Source organism: Mixophyes fleayi, chromosome 3 (genome assembly GCF_038048845.1).
Source record: "Mixophyes fleayi isolate aMixFle1 chromosome 3, aMixFle1.hap1, whole genome shotgun sequence".
NCBI lineage: Eukaryota > Metazoa > Chordata > Amphibia > Anura > Limnodynastidae > Mixophyes > Mixophyes fleayi.
This window is the reverse complement of record NC_134404.1, coordinates 240,800,154-240,805,780: the sequence shown is the minus strand read 5'-3', so window position 1 is coordinate 240,805,780 and position 5,627 is coordinate 240,800,154. Positions and strand designations below refer to the sequence as shown.

At 34.0% G+C, this 5,627-nt stretch overlaps 3 long non-coding RNA genes across 4 annotated transcripts; 1 reads left to right on the top strand and 2 right to left on the bottom strand.

Moving 5' to 3' along the window:
• Window positions 1-514: 514 nt before the first annotated feature.
• On the top strand, window positions 515-4,462 carry LOC142142917 (uncharacterized). Its single transcript, XR_012689398.1, has 3 exons — window positions 515-946; window positions 3,486-3,524; window positions 3,855-4,462. It is a non-coding gene; the product is annotated as an uncharacterized LOC142142917 (long non-coding RNA).
• On the bottom strand, window positions 2,898-3,983 carry LOC142142915 (uncharacterized). Of its 2 annotated transcripts, none has more exons than XR_012689395.1 (3): window positions 3,473-3,983; window positions 3,191-3,279; window positions 2,898-2,978 (listed from the first exon to the last, which is right to left on the bottom strand). It is a non-coding gene; the product is annotated as an uncharacterized LOC142142915 (long non-coding RNA). The 2 variants fall into 2 exon arrangements; XR_012689396.1 differs by having other exon boundaries at window positions 2,914-2,983.
• LOC142142916 (uncharacterized) lies at window positions 4,400-5,358 on the bottom strand. The gene is made up of 4 exons (XR_012689397.1): window positions 5,294-5,358; window positions 4,937-4,999; window positions 4,675-4,743; window positions 4,400-4,492 (listed from the first exon to the last, which is right to left on the bottom strand). It is a non-coding gene; the product is annotated as an uncharacterized LOC142142916 (long non-coding RNA).
• Window positions 5,359-5,627: the final 269 nt, after the last annotated feature.

Here is a 5,627-nt window from a genome sequence, read left to right as displayed (position 1 = left end):
GCGTGAGGTCAAAGCTAAATTTTATGCTTTGTCTCAAATGCCCAATGTGCTGGGTGCAATTGATTGCACCCACATTGCCCTTACACCACCCCGTCGAATGGAAGAATGTTTTCGTAATCGAAAACACTTCCATTCCATTAATGTTCAGATGGTTTGTGATGCAAAACAAAAAATCACCAATGTTGTTGTTGGTTTCCCAGGTTCATCCCATGACTCCTTCATCTTGCAACAGTCGTCCTTGTTCCGGAATTTCGAAGCAAGTTCCTTTCCAGATGGATGGCTGCTTAGTAATGTTTTTTTTTTTTTTTGTGTTAACTGTGTATTACAAGTGTAGTTGTAAACCCTTTAAAAAATCTAATGTTGTGTCACTGTTTTTAAAAATGCTTCAATTTTTTTTTTGTGTAAGGTGACGGTGGATATGGCAATCGTTCCTGGTTGCTGACTCCTTTAAGCAACCCTGTATCTTCCTCTGAAAAAAGGTACCAATCAGCACACATTCCTACCAGGGGTGTAATAGAAAGAACCTTTGGTGCACTTAAAAGCCGGTTTCGCTGTTTAGACAGGTCCGGCGGTGTGCTTTTATATTCACCCTCAAAAGTTTGTGATATAATTATTGGTTGTTGTATTCTCCACAATATTTGTATTGCAAACCAATTGGAGGTGGAAATAGATCCAGACATTAGTTTGGATTTGGACCTTTCTTCTGAGCTTGGTCAGATGGAGGAGTTAGGAACTCATGTTCGTCAACGTGTTATAGAAGATTTCTTTTCATGTAAGTATTATTTATTTTACAAAGGTTAAAAATGATGTGTGTATTCAAATAAAAAAATGATGTCCTTGTCCTATTATATATACAGGAATGATGGCAAACTGTGTACCTGGCCCCAAATGAGGATATTATCTAGCATTTCAGAAAATGGGTAAGGAAGTGAAAAATGAAATCATGGTGAGTATAATGTTTTTTTAATACTTTACACAATTGTATTTGTTGTATTGCATTTATATGTAAGGGAGTGATGTGATTGGATATGTCAATTGATAACTCAAATCTTTTGACAATATTGCTGACCCTTAATAAAAAAATTTTGAAATGCAAACCAAATTTATTTTTCTTAATAGACTGATATACTGACCTAATTTTTTCTTTTCTAAGATCTCCTACAAACAGAGCAACATGGATCATTTGGATATTGGACTGAAAAATATTATGCAGCGAGAAGCAGTGTGGTGTCCACTAGAATATTTTTTTTTCCTATGACAATACACAATGAAATAAAAACTACCTATTCGAAAATGTATTCATATATAAGTTTCAAAAAGTGATCACTGCAATACCTTTCAGAATAATCATTCAGCAAAAGTGACTTAGGTTTGAAATCTGGTTTCCCTTTTTTTTTTGTTATCAATAATAAAAATGTTTTAGTTTTTATTTTGTTTTACTAATAGGCACTATGGCAGGGGAAGAGAAACGCAGTTTGGGTCCCACTCGCATAATTATTAAACAACCACAGACTGTTCAGTGCTGCCCTTGATTCCCTAGTGAGTGGTGTCCCCTGAAAAATGTAAGGGTCCCCCCCTAGGGACACCCAGCCCAGTGCTGATAGCACTAGGGCTCTTCCTAATACCCCTGGCCTGTGGCTATTATCAGTGTAATAAATGGGGATTTTGTTTTTAGAAAAAAAAAAAATATTAGCGGCAGGGTACCCATGGTACCCAAGGAATGTTGGCACTTGCAGAACCACAGGTGCCTTCATGCTCTTACACACACGGCTGGCTGGGAGCTGTAGTTCCACAAATCAGTGATGTGTTTATACAAACAGAAGCTATAATACACCCTGTTGTATCAATACCTTTTTATAGAAAACCCTCTAATTATTTTAATACCATTGAAAATTATCTCAAATTACTATCTGCAGTGTTAAACATTCAACTCTTTCCTTAAAAATTAATTAAATTATACTATGTTTTACCTAAGGACTTTTTTTTTTTTGGCATGTAATAAAGTTATTATTATGTATACAAATTTAACCTCTAATGAGTATATATCAGAGTAGGACCAATTACACCCTTCATACATGTATCCAAAAGTTTAGGGTACATGCAAAAATTTATTGTCTATTCTCTATTGTCATGAGCAGCATTTATTTATTAAAAAAAAATATTCCAATAATACATAGTCAACAAGTGTCCAACATCCTAAAATGTTGGAAAAACTATACCCAATAAATATAGTGTATGTAACTGAATTTGAGGAAGGTGTATCTATCTAATAAACAAAGAAAAAATAAATTCAAAAGTTAAATTTTATTGTACAAAATACATAATAAAAATTAAGACATTTTTCTACAGTTCAGTCAGTCCCTTGGATTTTCAAGCTGTTTCTTTCAAATGACATCCTTCAATTCCATCCGAACATCTGTAAGAAAAAAAAATTATTAAAAGCTTATCTGTGAAATTACTATTCCATTTCACATCAAAATACTGGAACATTGATAGTGCTAATGTTGATAAGGAGACAACATATCCTATTGTTGTAATATTGAAAAGGAGACAAACTATTATATGTATACATTCACGTTTTTGACTGCCTTAACAATGTATGTATAAGTCAATAATTCTGTAGTTTATTACCTGAAAAGTCTAGTTATGGCTGCAATTTTCGATTCCATATTCGTGAAAGTTGTATCCAGCCAATATTTGGGTGCAATCTTAAAAAATTTAAAAATAAAGACGTGTATGTGAAACCGGTATTTTAATACAAAATAAAAACATAACTTTTAAAACAAGGAAGGATCAGTATGGACTGGAATATAAAATGTATATTTAATTGTCCATGTCACATGATATCCCTTACAATCTGGAAAGAAAAATAAGGTTACATTACAAATATTACAACAAATAAACTGAAACAAACTCACCAAATATTTAACATTGCTGCTCATTCCTGTTGTTGGAAGGTCTTTACATTTCACTTTTTTCTGTGCTATCATGACAAAAGAGTAAAATATTATTTAAAAACGTAAATCTACTAACGGATAAAATAAATATATATATATATATATATATATATATATATACACACACACACACACGGAGACTCACACACACACACACACACACACGGGGAGACACAAACAAACGGAGACTCAGACATTACAGGCATACATCCTATAGAGAAATAAATAAATACCAAAGAACTTTGTAACGTAATGCTTTGGATGATGGTATCCTCTTGCTTTCACTTCCTACGCATTTTGATCCACGATGCTTCTGGCTTACCTAGATTTGAACGTAAAACATAGAAATTTGGATAGATTTACATTCATATAAGTAATATAAAAAGGAACATTTCTCACAAATATGCATTTTTAATCCTGAAAAGTAGACATTACTGTACATATGACATATTTATGTTAATGTCACTAACCTATTATCACTTATATACGCTTTTTTTTTAAAATTACTTTCTTACCCTTCTTCCTCAGATGAGACGGGGTTGATGATTTCCGCTTCTGGATCTTTCGGTAACAATCTTCTCCTTGCTGACTCCAGTCTTCTTACTTCAACCACGGGGGTGTGGAGTGCAGATGACATCCTCTGCTGGGGTGTTGCTGGAACAAATCCAGAAATGTTCCAATCGGGTAATGGGAGTGAAACATTACCCTGTGTTCGCCGGACTCTCAGCTCTTCACCAATATTCATGACATGCATTGACAGCATTTGCAGATGCATTGACTGTTGTTGTTGTTGCATAAGCATCTGTGCCATGGATTGATTCATCTGGTATTACACTGCTGTATTCTGCTCCATTGCAACAGCCATTTGCGCTTGAATGTTATTATTTTCTTGAATAGATGCAGATATTTCACTGTGGACTGTGATGAGTCGCTCCAGTAACGAATTGGTGGTATTACGGGAGCTTCGTACCTCTTCCACAACAGACGTCAAACGGTCTACCGAGTCACCAATTCTTTGTACTCTGTCTTCCATATTTCAGCGAGATGTTTCCTGCCTTCCTTCCATCTTTCTGGCAAAGTCTGTGATGGAATGAAACTGAGTGCCTTGTTCGGGCAGACTGTGCACCAGTTGTGTTGGAAGACTGGTGCCTGTGGAGGGTACCCTTGCTTGAGATGGACCTTCCCCTTCAGTGGTTGGAACTTGAAGGTTGGGGAAGGCTTGATGTAGCATCTCAAATCTTGTTGCAGCATCTTCGTGGACCAAACTGTCAGCTGGAGAAAATGTCAGTGATTCACAGTCATGTTTTAATCGCTCTGTAAAACAAAAAAAAAATTCCTACATCAATTATTCAGATATTACATTATATTTTCATGTTAAAAATTATTTGAGAAATGCATGTATTCTGTTAAAACAAGTATAAAAAATAATTATTTACCGGTTACTGAGCCGACAGGAGATGCTATTTCTTCCATGGCAGCTTGAGAATAAAAGGTGGATACTGGTGTTACCACCTGTTTCCTTGGGATGATGGATTCTAAAACATACAATAATAAAATAAAAAAATTATATTGCCAATTAAATATAACGTGAGACATTTCATTCTATAAAATTATACATGTGTAAAAAAAAAATATGTATATTCCTATGGATTGTAAAAAAATAATGATAATATATTGCTAGATAGTTATGTACACACAATTTTTCACATCTTCATACCTTCTGGACTATGAGCAAGGGTTATTGATGTTCCCCCTTCTTCACGCATCTCTTCAACGGGTCTGGCTTCTATACATAATAATAAATTAGATAAAATTATATATATATATATATATATATATATATATATATATATATATATATATATATATATATATACACACAGAGAGAGAGATAGATAGGTATATAGATAAAAAAAATGACACATAAAAAAAAAAGTTTCCTGAGACCAAACAAAAAATTGATTTTGTGTAAACATTACCTTGTTGTACATCAGCAACAGGTTCCGAGACGTGTACCTCAGTCACTCTTCTTCTCTTGTGAGCTGTAAGTTAATGTTAAAATACTATTAGATGCTATTTTTGGACAGGATTGAAATAGTGATTAAGAGTGACACACAGGAATAGTGAGTGAGAGAGTGTGATAGTGAAAGGGATGGATAGAGAGAGATAAAGCAATATTAAGATAAAAAGAGGGAGAGTGACAGTGGAAGAGAGAGAGTGAAAGAGAGAGACATTGATAGACCTAAGAGCGACAGTGATATAACAAGAGAGAGAGTTATAGTAAAAGAGAGAGATGGAGATATATGCATATTGTTTTACAATGCAAATATAATTACCTTTTTTAATTGGTTCCACACTTTTGGCAGGATGAGTAGGCTTGGTTAAACGGCTTAAATTTTCTGTAAGAAATAATTTTAATAAGCTTTACAAAAAGTACGATATTTAAAATATATTATATCAACTTGATCACAATTTATACCTTGATTGGAAGCCGTTCTCGCTACTTCCACTGCGACTTGTCTTGGCATAAGCAATGTCACACCTATAATAAAAATAAAATTTCTTGTTATTTATATAGAAGCAATAACATTACATTTTAGTTTTTTCTAATTGGTTGCTATAGGCAACATCCACACTTTTGCAAAGCCGCAGCTTAGTAAATCTAGCACT